Source organism: Rattus norvegicus, chromosome 18 (assembly GCF_021556685.1).
Source record: "Rattus norvegicus strain SHRSP/BbbUtx chromosome 18, alternate assembly SHRSP_T2T, whole genome shotgun sequence".
NCBI lineage: Eukaryota > Metazoa > Chordata > Mammalia > Rodentia > Muridae > Rattus > Rattus norvegicus.
The window spans coordinates 33,340,762-33,357,454 of NC_141551.1; the positions used below are offsets into that span (position 1 = coordinate 33,340,762).

At 39.3% G+C, this 16,693-nt stretch overlaps 1 pseudogene; it reads right to left on the reverse strand.

Annotated features, from left to right (window-relative positions):
* Nucleotides 1-13,088: 13,088 nt before the first annotated feature.
* Rpl36-ps14 (ribosomal protein L36, pseudogene) lies at nt 13,089-13,417 on the reverse strand (annotated as a pseudogene).
* Between the last annotated feature and the right edge of the window lie 3,276 nt (nt 13,418-16,693).

The window sequence follows — 16,693 nt, forward strand, 5'->3', positions numbered from 1 at the left end:
TTCCAGTACAATTCTTCAAAGAGTTAGACAGAACAATTTACAAATTTATCTGGAATAACAAAAAACCCAGGATAGCTAAAACTATCCTCAACAATAAAAGGACTTCAGGGGGAATCACTATCCCTGAACTCAAGCAGTATTACAGAGCAATAATGACAAAAACTGCATGGTATTGGTACAGAGACAGACAGATAGACCAATGGAACAGAATTGAAGACCCAGAAATGAACCCACACACCTATGGGCACTTGATTTTTGACAAAGGAGCCAAAACCATCAAATGGAAAAAAGATAGCATTTTCAGCAAATGGTGCTGGTTCAACTGGAGGGCAACATGTAGAAGAATGCAGATCGATCCATGCTTATCACCCTGTACAAAGCTTAAATCCAAGTGGATCAAGGAGCTGCACATCAAACCAGATAAACTCAAACTAACAGAATAAAAACTAGGTAAGAATTTGGAACACATGGGCACTGGAAACAATTTCCTGAACAAAACACCAATGGCTCATGCTCTAAGATCAAGAATCGACTAATGGGATCTCATAAAACTGCAAAGCTTCTGCAAGGCAAAGGACACTGTGGTTAGGACAAAACAGCAACCAACAGATTGGGAAAAGATCTTTACCAATCCTACAACAGATAGAGGCCTTATATCCAAAATATACAAAGAACTCAAGAAGTTAGACCGTAGGGAGACAAATATCCCTATTAAAAAATGGGATTCAGAGCTAAACAAAGAATTCACAGCTGAGGAATGCCGAATGGCTGAGAAACACCTAAAGAAATGTTCAACATCTTTAGTCATAACGGAAATGCAAATCAAAACAACCCTGAGATTTCACCTCACACCAGTGAGAATGGCTAAGATCAAAAACTCAGGTGACAGCAAATGCTGGCAAGGATGTGGAGAAAGAGGAACACTCCTCCATTGTTGGTGGGATTGCAGACTGGTACAACCATTCTGGAAATCAGTCTGGAGGTTCTTCAGAAAACTGGACATTGAGCTCCCTGAGGATCTAGCTATACCTCTCTTGGGCATATACCCAAAAGATGCCCCAACATATAAAAAAGACACGTGCTCCACTATGTTCATCGTAGCCTTATTTATAATAGCCAGAAGCTGGAAAGAACCCAGATGCCCTTCAACAGAGGAATAGATACAGAAAATGTGGTACATCTACACAATGGAATATTACTCAGCTATCAAAAACAATGACTTTATGAAATTCGTAGGCAAATGGTTGGAACTGGAAAATATCATCCTGAGTGAGGTAACCCAATCACAGAAAAACACACATGGTATGCACTCATTGATAAGTGGCTATTAGCCCAAATGCTTGAATTACCCTAGATGCCTAGAACAAATGAAACTCAAGACGGATGATCAAAATGTTAATGCTTCACTCCTTTAAAAGGGGAACAAGAATACCCTTGGCAGGGAATAGAGAGGCAAAGATTAAAACAGAGACAGAAGGAACACCCATTCAGAGCCTGCCCCACATGTGGCCCATACATATACAGCCATTCAATTAGACAAGATGGTTGAAGCAAAGAAGTGCAGGCCGACAGGAGCCAGATGTAGATCTCTCCTGAGAGACACAGCCAGAATACAGCAAATACAGCGGCGAATGCCGGCAGCAAACCACTCAACTGAGAATAGGACCCCCGTTGAAGGAATCAGAGAAAGAACTGGAAGAGCTTGAAGGGACTCGAGACCCCATATGTACAACAATGCCAAGCAACCAGAGCTTCCAGGGACTAAGCCACTACCTAAAGACTATACATGGACTGACCCTGGACTCTGACCTCATAGGTAGCAATGAATATCCTAGTAAGAGCACCAGTGGAAGGGGAAGCTCTTGTTCCTGCTAAGACTGATCCCCCAGTGAACTAGTTTGTTGGGGGGAGGGCGGCAATGGGGGGAGGATGGGGAGGGGAGCACCCATAAAGAAGGGGAGGGGGAGGGATTAGGGGGATGTTTGCCCGGAAACCGGGAAAGGGAATAACACTCGAAATGTATAAGAAATACTCAAGTTAATAAAAATAAATAAATAAATAAATAAATAAAAAATACTGATAAAAATACCCAAAAACTGTAAAGAATGGACTTCAGCAAAAAGTAAAATTAAATTAGAAATTACTGTTCTGATTTGGACACACACAGGTAGAGAGAGAGAGAGAGAGAGAGAGAGAGAGAGAGAGAAAATATGAATTATTATGAAGAAGAATACCCTGAGTTTGAGGGGGCCTTTATGGTAAATTCTCTTACTGAGTCTGAGTCTGAGCCTCTGAATTCCAAAGCACTCATAATCCTACTCCTTAGGGTACTCTCAGTTAACTGAGCAGTAAGAAAAAGAATAACAAGAGATCAGAGATCCTGATTAAGACACTTCTCAGAAGCCCTGAAAGACTGCAGATGACTGCATTGGGAAGGAAAAGAAAAAAGAGAAACTTTTGAAAAGCTACTTCATTTGAAAGAACTAAAATTTAGAGATGTAAACAGCTTTTAAATGTTATACTGCTGCAGGTTATTTGATTACACTGTGAACCCAGGATTGAGTTATTTACTGGAAAAAAATACTTTTCCTAATTTTGGTCTGGCTCAGGCCTTAGTGCACACCTTTAATCCTTCTGGCTAAAATATAGACATGCCCTTAGTACACACTTTTAATCCCAAACAATGAAGGTAAATTTGGTTTGTAGAAGGAAGCACCCATGTTTTTAAAGTGATGTCTAATTGAGTGACAGACAAAGTGACAAGTCAGAGAAAGATTTGGGAAAATAAGATATGCTCAACTCTCATGAGAAGAGAGAAGAAGAGGAAGCTACTTAAGAGAGAGCAGTGCAGGGAGAAAGAAGGAGACACATTTTAACTAGTAGTTTTACAGAGACAGGTTGAAGAGAAAATATGACTACAAACATATTAAAACAGAATAAACCAATGAATGAGAAGTATCCAGAGATTAGAACTTATTTCCAGAGTTAGTTTGTGGCCAAGCAAAGCAAAAAGTCAGAGGCTGAGAGACGCCATATTGAATCAGTCATCTAGCTTGGCAGGGAGTTTGAGCTGGAACAGCTGAGTTGAACCACGCAGCTAGAGTTCAGAAAGAACAAGAATGGGTGAGCTTATTCAGCAGTATGTCTCAGAGGCTGAAAACATTCTCAGACTAGATTAGATTGTATAGTCTATAAACACGAACGACAAGGTCTAGGTTAGGAAACTGAGGCCATAAACCTTGGAGATGGTAATTTCAACAGGAGAATAAAAGTGACTTTTATACACACTCACAGAATGTAGAGAGACTTTCCTGTACAAACCGGGGCAATTTACTGAATCTCTCTGAACTTCCCTTGCTTTGCCTATAGAGTATAACTAATTGTTTCTTCCTTGGGGCCATGATATCAGTGCCAAATTCACAGAGGCACTCCAGTCACTTTCACTTTTATTATTATTTTTCTTGTACTGGTCTCAGCTAATCCTCTCAGAAGCCTCTGAGAAAACAGACAGAGTTTGAACCCTTGACATAGCAGTAATGAAAAAGCACAAGAGACCTGCAGCATGAGAATCTTGATTGTCAGAAAGGGGATGTCTTTGCTTAGAATAAGTATAAAATTGGGGTTAAAAAATATATTAGACAATATCATGATTCCAGACAGAGCAAATATCAAAAAGTGGCACCCAAAGTAGCCATTGTCATTTTCACATGCATAAAGCTGGTCTTTGTAACAGGTAGAACTGTAGGCAAGGCTGAGAGATATGATATGGAGTGCCAGGGCTCTAGTGTGCTCTTCTGAACCGTCCTACACTTCATTCCACATTCACCTATTCATCTATATTCTAGAGACTTTGGCCCCAACCTCCTAGTAACCTCCTATTGTCTTCCAAGCCAAACAAGCAAAACAAAAAGAAACAAAATCTCCCACGTGGCTGTCAAGCCCTTCCTACTCTCATTACTTTCTCATATGTGCACATTAAACTTCACTCAAGCTATCACTTCCTGAGATGACATATCTCTCTGACCTATGAACGTCACATAGATATTTAAAACCATTGAGAGACACATACCTACAGTATGACAAATACTACACAGAAATCTTTCAGCATTCCATTTACTAACATTTAAAATAGTATACACATCATAGCTGAGTATTAGACCTATTATTATAACAGGTTCTTTTGCATTGATTATTTTATTTGTTTACAATCCAAATGTTATCTCCATTCCTGATTTCCCTTCTGCAAACCCCTTTCTCATTCCCCTCCCCCTGTTTCTATGAGGGTGCTTCCCCACGCACCCGACGCACCCGCCCACTCCTACCTCAGTGTCCTATCATTTCCATAAACTGGGATATCAAGCCTCCATAGGACCAAAGGCCTCCCCTCCCATTGATGCCAGATAAAGCCATCCTCTGCTACATATGCTGCTGGAGCTGTGGGTCCCTCTGTGTGTGCTCTTTGGTTGGTGGTTTAGTCTCTGGGAGCTCTTGTGGATCTGGTTGATTGATATTGTTGTTTTTCACATGGGGTTGCAAAACTCTTCAGCTCCTTCAGTTCTTCTTCTAACTCCTCCATTAGGGTCCCTATGCTCAGTCTGATGGTTGGGTGTGAGCATCCTCATCTGTATTGGTCAGGTTACTGCATAGCCTCTCAGGGAACACCTATACCAGGGTCCTGTGAGCAAGCCTTTCTTGGCATCAGAAATAGTGTCTGGGTTTGGTTTCTGAAATTGGGATGGATCCCTAAGTGGGGCAGTCTCTGGATGACCTGTCCTTCAGTCTTTGCTCCACTCATTGTCCCTGTATTTCCTTGAGATAGGAGCAGTTCTGGGTTAATATTTTTGAAATGTGTGTATGGCCCCATCCCTCAACTGGGAGCCATGCCTAACCTCTGGGTGTGGTCTCTACAAGTGCTACAATGGCATTAAACTTTGGACATAATGCTACTTAAGAACCCAGTTGTACCACTCCTGGGCATATACCCAAAAGGTGCTCCAACATATATCAAGGACACACACTCTACTATATTCAGAGCAGCCTTATTTATAATAGCCAGAAGCTGGAAAGAACCCAGATGTCCCTCAACAGAGGAATGGATACAGAAAATGTGGTACACTTACACAATGGAGTACTACTCAGCTATTAAAAACAATGACTTCGTGAAATTCTTAGGCAAATTGATGGAATTAGAAAATATCACCCTGAGTGAGGTAACCCAGTCACAAAAGAACACACATGGTATGCACTCACTGATAAGTGGATATTAGGAAAAAAGCTTGGAATACCCACAAAATAATAACTCAGAGACTATGTGAAGCTCAAGAAGAAAGATGACCAAAGTGTGGGTACTTCAGTCCTACTTAGAAGGGGGAACAAAATAATCATGGGGTATAGAGGGTGGGAGTAACTTGGGAGGAAGAGAGGAGTGGGAGAGGAAAAAATGGTGAACAGGAGCAGGTGTGGGAGGAGACAGGGGAGATGTACAGAGGGTCAGCAAATTGAACAGAGGTGTGTAGCAATGCAGGATGGGGAACTAGTGGTAGCCACCAGAAAGTCCCAGATGCCAGGAAAGCAAGAGACTCCCAGGACCCAATGGGGATGAAATTAGCTGAAATACCCAACAAAAGGGAGAGAGATCCTATAGAAACCATATCCAGAGGTTAGGCATGGCCCTTGTTTGAGGTATGGGTCCACCCATCCATCTCAAAATTTAACCCAGGATTGCTTTTGTTTAAAGGAAATACAGGGACAAAATAGAGCAGAGACTGAAGGCAAGGCCATCCAGATATTGCCTCACCTGAGGATCCATCCCATATGCAGCCACCAAACCCAGACACTATTATTGATGCCAGGAAGTGCTTGCAGACAGGAACCTGATATAGCTGTCTCCTGAGAGGCTCTGCCAGAGCCTGACAAATACAAATGTGGATGCTTTCCTCAACCATTAGACGGAACACAGAGACCCCAATCCCAGAACCTCCAGGGACTAAACCACCAACCAAAAAGTACACATGGAGGGACCCATGGCTCCAGCTACATATGTAGCAGAGGGTAGCCTTATCTGGCATCAGTGAGGGGGAAGGCCCTTGGTCCTCTGACAGATCAATGCCCCAGTGTAGATGAATGCTATGCTGGTGAGGCAAGAGTGTGTGAATGGTTGCGGGAGTACCCTCGTAGAAATAGGGGGAGGGAATATGATGGGTGAGGTTGCAGGATCTGGGGGAAACCAGGAAAGGGGATAACATTTGAAATGTAAATAAATAAAATAACTGATAAAAATTAAATTAATTAAAAAGAGAGAAAAATAGTGTTTTTAAAAAACACGATAAATATGTATCATGCTTATTATCACTAGCAAGCAGCACTACTCAAGGCTCTGTAACCTGGCTGGCCATATTCTGCTATACAACTCAACAGTAAACAACACAGACCATCTTTCTGTAAGTTACAACAAGTTCAATTATGGAGAAGAGTGTAAGACTAATACCAAGGTTCTGACATGGCATACAGAACACAGCATGGGAAGTGAGTTTGAACACTTTTCTTAGTTTGTTTCTCAGTGAAACGCAGGTGAAGATCTACAAAAGGCAGGGGAGTTCAAAAGTCAATGGTCTGAGAGGGAACTCAGCATAGCCTACCAGAAGAGGAAAGAATCTTGAAAAGTTGGATCCAGTAAGTCTAATGAAAGAGAAGAGGTAGGGAGGAAGAAGAGCTACAATGGAGTTTGAGGGAGTGTTGGCTTTGGCAGGTAGTTGTGATAAGAGCAGTTTGGCAAAAAACAACATAGTCGATGTATATCTTGTAAAATGCCTAAGTGTTTGCAACAGTAAAGAGACAGTTTAGTAACCAAAGATAAAGTATCAGTGATAATTGATGATGCTACTTTGAGATGGTCTCCAAGCAAAAGAGAAGTACTTAGGACATGATGACAATCAAACATAAGAGTATCTCTGTTTCTGTCCCTTCTCTCCTCACACATAGGAGGGTGAGCTGGAAGAATTCTACCTTAGGAAAAGCCAAAGACCAACTGTGGGCGCGTCACTTTCTTTGCTTCGATATACTTATTACATTTTGTAGTATGAGTAGATGTTTTCTTGTTTTAAATTATTATTACTATTTATTATTATTGTTATTATTATTATTATTATTATTATTATGTGCATGCGTGTGGTGCACACATATGTGTCCCTGTCTGTGTGTCTGTGTGTGTGCATCTGCACATAGGTCAACAGTTCAGTCCATAGCCTTCAGGAGTTGGTTCTCTCTCCTTGCACTGAGTTCTGAGGGTAGAACTCATATCATCAGGCTTACCACAGAATAAGTATCTTTGTTCTCAGAGCCATCTTTGTGGCCCAGATTAATTTCATATGGATGGAAATGTGCAGCATTTGAAGAGAACAGGAAACAGCCCTGCGTTACTATTGGAAAAGAAGCTGAGAATCAGTACATTTTACAAAAGTTTGTCTTCTCTCAAAAACTTCTTTATTCATTACAACTCCAGAGAAAGTAACCCAGCAAAGCAACCATTAGACTCCAAGTCCTGCCTTTAAGAAGAACATGTCCCAGGGACACATGAACATCCTGATGGTAGCTTATGTTATTCCATGCCATCGAGTGTTTCAGTTATAAGTTTTAAATAAAAAAAAAAACGACACTCTGGTGGCATTTGCTCAGAATGAGAAGTCGTTCCCCCTCCTGTTGTTGTCATCAGATCTCCTGAATATTAATAAGCATCCCTGAATTTTAAATGAGTCTCATTTTTAAAAAACAAATTACAAAGTCACCAATTAGTGATTTGCTGAAGAAGAGAGAAGCTTAAATTCTGTCGTTTCTGTCCATGAACCAAACAGAGGAAAACTGTCATACTCCAAAACATAACTTCCTTCCTGTTAGCCAATAAGCATGTGGTGTCTTTACCCCATGCTGGAAATTCTAAAACCTGTCATCCCCCTCCCCCTTTATACTATGATTTCATAAATCTTTTTATTGGGTCGGATTTGAGAAATCTCAGCCTTCCACTCAATTTCAAATAATTGAATATCTAACACAATGTTCTGTGATTATCATTTAGAATTCTCAAGGGAAGGGAACATGGGATGTTATGCTCCCATAGTTTATTTTCTTTTAGTAGTGAGAAATCAAAATCGTATATTTTCTCTCTCAGCATTTTGGTCATTTCAAATAAAGTAATTATTTTTTTCTCCTCTACATAAGTCTAGGATCATTGTAACTGTTGCCAAGAGAAATAAATTATAGTGTAAAGCTGCAAATATGTGGGTTTAAAGGTTCATGTTTCTTTAGTGTTATTTTAAAAGAAAAACACTGTATTTCAGCCAGCAGAGAAGGCTGGTTCTTAGGTCTCCTCTCCACGATAGGCTCACTCCCATTTTGCTACGCCTTAAGGGATACTACAATTCTTTCAACAAAAGATGTATAATTTGAAAACGTTGGACATTTGCTTCAATGAATAACAAGGGGTTTGAGGCTCAGGCTGTCATATTTTCTCACCACTATTTCCAACTCTTTTCCTCCCCTCCCCACACATGGTCAAATTCAATGTGCACACAATCTGGCTGTGTGTATTTAACTGCAAAGCCAGAACCTGAATTTTCTTTTCTTTGTAGAATAAAATTTTCTTCATAGGGGTCAACTCTATATGGAGCAGTTTGAAAGAAGAAATAATTTTGTATTGGTTTTGCACTTCTTCCATAAGGAAACTACTACAGATTTATATTATAGTAATCAAAGTTAAAGCGTACTCTCAAATGCACCCAAACTGTGTGGGCCAATAGTCAGGCCTGCAGCAGGCTTGTCATTGCTTGGAGGACCTCTGTGTAATATGTGTGACATGAATAGCACTTTACAGCTTTCAGCACATTAAAATATTTGTAGAGAGCTTATTCTGTATCAATGGTTGTTAAGATTCAGTCTCTCAACCTTCTAAGTACAGACATCGTTGGTATGAAGGCTTGAAGTTGGAGAAACTTTATGACAAAGAACATGGCAACAGTCATGAATTCAGAGATGAAGTTGGGGGAGATACTTGGAAACTTACACAGGAGAAATGGCAAACAATGGGCAATAAACAGAACAGAAGCATTCAGAGTGTGGGATACAAAAATTGTGTGGTTATAAACCAATCAGGCAAAAACACTGGTATATTTTTCATAAAACACTGCCAAAACTGTAAATACAATATTGTGTAGAGTTTGATCCTGAAAAAAACAACCAAGGTAAAAAATATACACTCTCCAAAAACCCACACTGATCACTTGTGTTAGGAGTGGTGGGGGATGACAAACTAGAATATTGGCTTATAATTATGAGTGTAATCTCTGACACATAAAAGCAAATATTTAATAAAATTTCTCAGATAGTTCAATAAATACATGAAATCCTAGCATACCCACAAAAGATTATTTAAATGTGTTTTGATATGAGATCATAATGGAAGACTGGCTATTGTGAAAGAGAAGTCATGGTCACCCAGGTCTGGCTTTTCCCCTGATGTTGAGCTATGCAAAGAAAGGATTATAGAGGAATAAGAAAGATGTCTTTGATGTAGTCTCCAGTTTTGAATACTTTATGGGAAGACTTCTGTTATATATGCTATGGAAGGCTATAAATGACATATTGCATTCTGGGAGCATATGGACAAAAGCATTATTTAGAATGGTGAATGCTTTTCCTGATTCCCTAAAGTCAGCATGTCCATTATTTTGCATTTGTAGAATATATGGTAACTAAACACACTGACTGAGCAGACTTTTCAGGCAGATGAAGGTCTCCAGCTATTATAGAACATTCTGACTGAGGTTGTGTGGTTCATGAATTACAAATCTTGGGGGTGTACTTCTTTTACCTGTGTAATAATCTCCAACAACAACCATATTACAAACGTTCTATTCATCCTATAAAACAGGTCAATAGGCTTCATCATCTTACTTCAACTGATAAAGTGTGGCCAAGAAGGTGAGAACTGGCCTACTTAGTCTACTGCTACCATAGGCATCAACATTCTGTATATTTTGTTGATGACTTCAACCTTGAACATGCTTCTCTGAAGAATGTTCTTTGGTCTTGGTACTGCTTGTGTGTCTAGGGCCTGATTGATTTCGTAGACACTGTACTGTTTGAAATGCCCAGTTTGTTATGACAACCCAACTCACTGCAGCTTGCCACATTGGGTCTAGGAAACACCTTAATATCTAAGGTTTCTGTGTTTGTGTTTTTAGACCAACAACTGTTTGGAAGTGCTGGAAAGAAAATTAATTTTTGCTACACTAAACATACATTGACTTTTTGTGCTCATTATTCTCTGAACAAACAGTATAGCAACTCTTTGTACAGTATTTACATTGTCTTACAGATAATTCAGAGATGATTTAATGTACACAAGAGGATAAGTGTAGCCTCTGTACACACTCTGCATCATCTTGTGACAGGGTCTTAAGCATTGGTTTATGTTAGTATTCATGGAGACCCTGAAACCAATCCTCCTCAGACACTTGATTTTCAGGTTAAGACCTCCAATCCTTGGGTTAGAAATGCATCCCTTAAGTTCTCAGCTGATCTTTGTTTCCCCTCTCATCTCTCAGAATTCTATGACTGACCTCTGATACTTCCTAATTCCTCCTTAAAACTTTCCTGATCTTTGACCGGACCCTGGAACAACTTTCCCAGATATATTAATCTCAGGATCACCAAATAATTATGCATATAATTTGAGGATAAGACTAGGTTCTCTGTTCTTAGAATGACCCTCACCACTCAAATCACGAAATTTTAGAAGTTTTTTTATTCCAAATCTGGCCCCAAATATTAGCATCACCTGGGAGCTTGTTATCTATGCACAATCTTGGGTCCCATGCCAGACTGCCTGAATCAGCATCTCTGGGGTGGTGCACAGGAACTTGTGTTTAAATTAGCTCTCTAGTTGATTCTCCTGCATGTCAAAATGCAAGAAGCGCCATCAATTCTGCTTTCTAAAAATGGAGATTTTTCTGGTCCTGTTTTAGCAAAAGTCTGCATCAATAACATGAAATTCAGGTGATGCTTTCCATATGGGATATAGATGGCCTGGGCCCAACTGCCAGCTCTGCCCCAAGCCATCTGTGCAATCTTGGCCAAAGCTATCTAAGCTTTGTGTTTTGATTTTCCTCATTTTTGAAATTAAATGTATTTCCCTGTACTTATTGGGAAGATTAAGTTAGATAATACCTGCAAACAACTAAGTGCCATTCCCAGCATGAAGTAAGTACTCAGTAAACATGCTTCTTTGTAATTCTTTGTGGTTTGTTGGCTATAAATGTTTTGTTTTACCTTTTCTCCATATTCAGAAAAAATACTTATGTTTTAAAAGATAGTTTCTATTGAAAGTATCTGAGATAAATGGAGTAACTCAAGCCAGAGAAGAGAAATAAATGACTTACTATTTGATAGATACACTGTTGGTTTAGGAAAAATAAACTTTACATGTCTAAAAATAGATAAAAGAATAATGTAACATATGTCTCGCCACTATATATATATATGCATTAGATGACAATTTATTGAAATTAAAGAAATCCCCCTAAAGAAACACATTAGAACAGACTGTTGTGTGGTCTTTCCTGGAAAAACATGAAGGGTGCATATTTACTCCAGGATAGATCAATTACCAATGAAAGACCATGGTAATCATTCTACCTGAGGTTAGCTTGTTGTTCATGTGTATAGAATATGTCAAAATCATGGACCAGATGCTACCTGGGCAATTTAGAGGCAAATAATCAAATAATATGACCAAAGACTAAGTCACACCAGCCAAGCAATCATCAACTGTTATATATCTTCTAGAGAGGGGCAGGTCATCAGCCTTTCTTATGAGAATTTCAGTGAAATACATCTTGTGAAGGTCTCCTCTGCTCTGATTTCAAGACAACAATGGCCATGTGATACCCAGAGAAGAGCATTCCACAGGAAAGCTCTGCTAACAAACAGATTAGGACCACTGAGCACAATAAGAATGCCATTGAGGAAAAAATTACATTGTCAATTGCATTTCTTTAGGATTTGAAGAAAGCATGAGACTAACAATTAAGTTTTTGTTTTCCATGTAGGTCCAGATCGCGTCTCTTAGTTGGGCATGAGCTCATGATTACGTGGGTCCCTAGACTAGGATGCTCTAAAATTAAATATTTAGAAAGAACCATACTTGAACTCATGCTTATGTGAGAAGATTTACTGATACAAGTTGAGAACTTTTAGTGTTTTATTTTCTTAGCTGACTTTCATAATTAGAATATAAAGATATTCTTCAGATGAAACCTCGCCATCTTCTCCCCACAAGCATCCTTTATGACTCTCTGGCTTGGAGGTCTTACCCCATAAATTCCATGCTAATGGTGTAAGTTTTAAGAGTATTATTAGTTCATTAAAGACTTGAGAGGCACAGCAGAGTGAATTCAGTTCCCATTGAAATCCTTGGGAATTATTTCTCTTGTCACATTAAGTTTATCTGGTGATGTTTTCCTCTGTGGAGTCCCCATTCAGTTGCTAAAGTATTTGGAATCTAAGTCTAAGAGAAGCTGTTTTCTATGTCCAGAAATATCAAATGTCCTATTTTATAACTTTAAATGACCACATTTATTGCTTTGTCTTCCTAAAATCACATACTTTCACCTGCGGATAAAAAATACAACTGCATTGATATATATTACGATCTCTTAGACAGTTGTGTGGTCTTTCCTGACAAGATGTGAACAATGCTTCATGCCAGATAAGCCACCAATGACAGGTGGAGGCAGTGATTCCTCCAGAGTCTAGCTTATTTGACAGATGTGTCTAGGATATATCAGGACCATGATACAGTTAAACTTGATTTTGATGAAAACCCTTAACATTTCAGTCTTTAGCTGTAAGATAATATGGAGGTCACAAGGCCTGTTTAGGTGTAGAAGTAAGACCTTTAGATTTATATACCAACTTTGAAAGCATATTAAATAATTACTGCTATATGGGAAAATTATATTAACCCATCAGATTATGGAAATTGATCATAGTAGTTCTTTTTTTGTAAGAACCATCTTTTATTGGGAGAGGGGTCATCAATCCTTCTTGGCCGCCTTCCGCATGGCTGCCAGCACGTTGCTCAGCTCCTCCCTCTTTCTCTTGGCTCGGACGTGCGTGCCCAACCCTCTTCTTGATAAACTTGAGTGCTCCCTTGTCCTTGGACACTTTGAGCAGCTCCATGGCATGCCGCTCATAGGGCCCGAAGCTGCACACCTCCAGGATCATGTCCCACACGAACTTGGTGTGCTTGGTGAGCCGCTTGGCGGCGGCTGTATCTCGGCTTGCTGACGTTTTTCATCACTCTGTGGCCTTTGTTGAGGTCCACGGCCATGGGGTAGCGCAGGGCCATGGCTGCAGCTCTCCAATGGCGGCTGAACAGGAAGAACCGATCATAGTAGTTCTTACATGTGACATTGTAATTTGGTACATATTAGGTATATGTAGTTTAATGAGGGACAGAAACAGTATATTATTATAATTGCATGATTCATGCACAAAGAGTTAACAGGTACTTAACAAAATATGCCAATGTAGAATAAATGGGGGTAGTAATAAATACAATATGCTTCTGAAATAAGATTGTATAAATTCAAGTCTTCATTTTGCCCCTGTCATTGGTCATCGGACTTGTTCCATTATATTTCTGATCCACCATAATGTTGAAGTAAATATGTATGTCACATTTGGACTTGTGACTAAAACATCATTAATACTCAATAGCTTCTAGAGGCTAGATGTTATACACACATAAACAGGTATATGTATATTACTCGTAGATACATAGATCTTCCATTGAGATGTTAAATTTTATTATTTGCTTTTGTAGAGTACATATTTCCATTTATTCTTTATGGAATTCTGTGAATTATTCACAGAAAAGAAAGCAAACAAATTTAAAGTATGTCAGAGGCAGTCAAGTAGAAAAGAAGAGAGAATTAGGTCGGGACTGAGGCCCTTCTGTAGAGTGCTAAGAGGCCAATATTACATGGACATGCACTGCATGGGGCACACATAGCAATTAGTAGCACAATAAAGGTTGGCTCACAGAGCCAGAAGTTACTTATGGATCTTTGTCAGAGTGTGGGTAAGTATTTTAGAGACCAGCTGATGGGGATGGCCTGAATATAAACTGGCAAGGATATCTTAAATTTTGTTTTCCAGGATTATGTCAGTGGAAATGGCCAAGAGAGATAATTTCATCCTTTAGATATTCCTTCCTGGTAGATAGAGGATCAGAGAACACAATGAGTGATAAATTACTGAAGGCGGCAGAAGCGGGGTGTAAAAATGTCTTTTGCAACAAGCTCTCAACCCACATGCACCATAGTCTGAATCGCCTTGGTTTTGTCCTCCCAAACATTATGAAGAAACTAACAAGTTATCCATTACAAGCATACAGGTCCTTGTGACTAGTGGTCTGAAGATAAATGTTACTAATTTTTAGGGAGACATTAAGGGATCAATTGTGGAGATTTCTTGGGGTAGTAAGGAAAAATCTTATATGGAATGTGTCAATAAAATATGCCCTAAAATCCAGAATTATCAGACAAGAGACACTGGGAACATGATCACAGCTAGAACCAAGAGTAAACATAAAAGCCCAGAGGCAGAAATGAACTGGCTGGAGATAACAAGGAGGCAAAAGAAGACTGTGACCAGAGCATGGTGAACCAGGACAGTGATGTATGACCAGGGCAGAGATAGGTGCCAGGATGAGGAGACCTTGGCCATTTAAAGGTGTGAAGACACAAACAGACCAAGGGGCAGAATGTTTGGGATTTTATAACATTAGCAAACCAAGCAAACCACTTCCTTATTTGACTGCGTCTCAGTGGAGTGTTGGACTTAGTGCATGTGGGTGGGACACAGTAATTATTTTGTCTCTATGACTGTTGGGGCTATCGATATGTAAGGCAGAAGAAAGTGGTAACCTGTCTTCTCTCTGCACTGCTCTGTTTCTCAGCCTACATTGTGTTCGCATTGCGAAGACCTTTTCTCTCTACTAGGCAGGAAGATTAATAAGCAGTGCTGCAGAAATATGAGAGTCATTACTGCTGATTAAACGATAATTTTCTAGAACCAAATTATGCACCAGAAAAGAAAATAAGGAGCTCACTGAAATTTATGGACCCCATGGCTGCTGGAACAGGTTCTCCCCTTTACTCATCAACAGCATCAGTGCAAATATTGGAGAGGGTTATATGGATGTTGGCACAGGCATAAATGTAGAGGTTAAAAACCGGGCACCTTGGCAAGAAAGGTTATGCCAAGAAAGGCTGCAGGAAGTAATAAATAATGTTTCTGAAAACAATAAAATGTGTTTGCATATATCGTATAGTCATCTTATAAAAAGAAAGCTGTCATTTGACATGTGGAAAACAATGGGGAAAAAAGAGTTGAAGAGAGACCAGTGTGAAAGATTATCTTCAATCAACGATCCAGTATGGGATTTTGCTAGAGTAAGCATAAAGCTTTACCGTAGTGACTAGAGGGATGGCCATGAGGTTAGGAGCACTCATTGCTCTGGCAGAGTTCAATTCCCAGGACTCTACATTAGGGCTCACCATTCCCTGTAACTTTAGTTCCAGGAGACCTGATATCTTCTTCTCCCATCTGAAGGCATCAGGCACAAAAGTATTTGTATATGCAAGTAAACATTCATAAACATAAAATAAAAATGAACCTTTAAAGCTATTTTTTTAACTAAGACTAAGTGGCTTATAGGAAAGCATTTCTCACAGTTCTTTGGGTTAAAAGTCCAAGATCAAGGAATAACCAGGTTTAGTTTTTTTTCAGAGTTCTTTTTATTGGCTTGAAGATAGATGTTTTCTTTTATGCCTTCATGTGCCTGATCTGTATTTTCATTTATGGCTTGTTCTCACTCTTCTTCATATATAGACATCTGCCATATTGAAGACATCACACTAGTATAAACTTAATCCATTTTAATTAAAGACCCTATCTCCAAATATATTTGCTTCCTGAGATATTGATGTTTAACACTTCAAAACGTAAATTTGGAGTGAGGGATATGGTTTCCTCACAATATTTAACAAATAGTAGCTAATAAGGCCACTGTTGAAGGTGGCAGACACCATGTAAAATACAATCTCATCCTCAGGAACCCTGGGAGTTTCAAAGGAAAAGAGCCATCCAACATGGGGCTAGTTTATAAATTCATAAGTGAGTAATGAATGCAGAATGCTACAAAGGACAGCATGAATTCAGAAGTTAAGGAAACAGGTCTGGAAGAATGAAGCATGATTTCATATCCAAAAAATGAAAGTTTAAGAAAAAAAGACAAGGAAGACTTTGGTGACCCAACAATAAGGAATCGACATGGCAGTATATGATTCTTACTACATGCTCAGTAAAATTTACAGAGTTGTAAGGACAAACAGGGGGCTCTTTGTCAGTTAGAAAGAATACTGCCCCATATACTAGGAAATGCCGTTCACTTTTACTTTTAAAATATGAATGTATATGATATCAAATTGGATACAAGTAAACTATATAAATCCCATTTGGCTTACCACTCTCTACTAAAACCTTAAAGTATTGCTCATCTTCCATAAAACTTAAATATGGATTTACTTCGCTCTTCATCAATCTCTCCTCATTAATCACAAAATGACCCCAG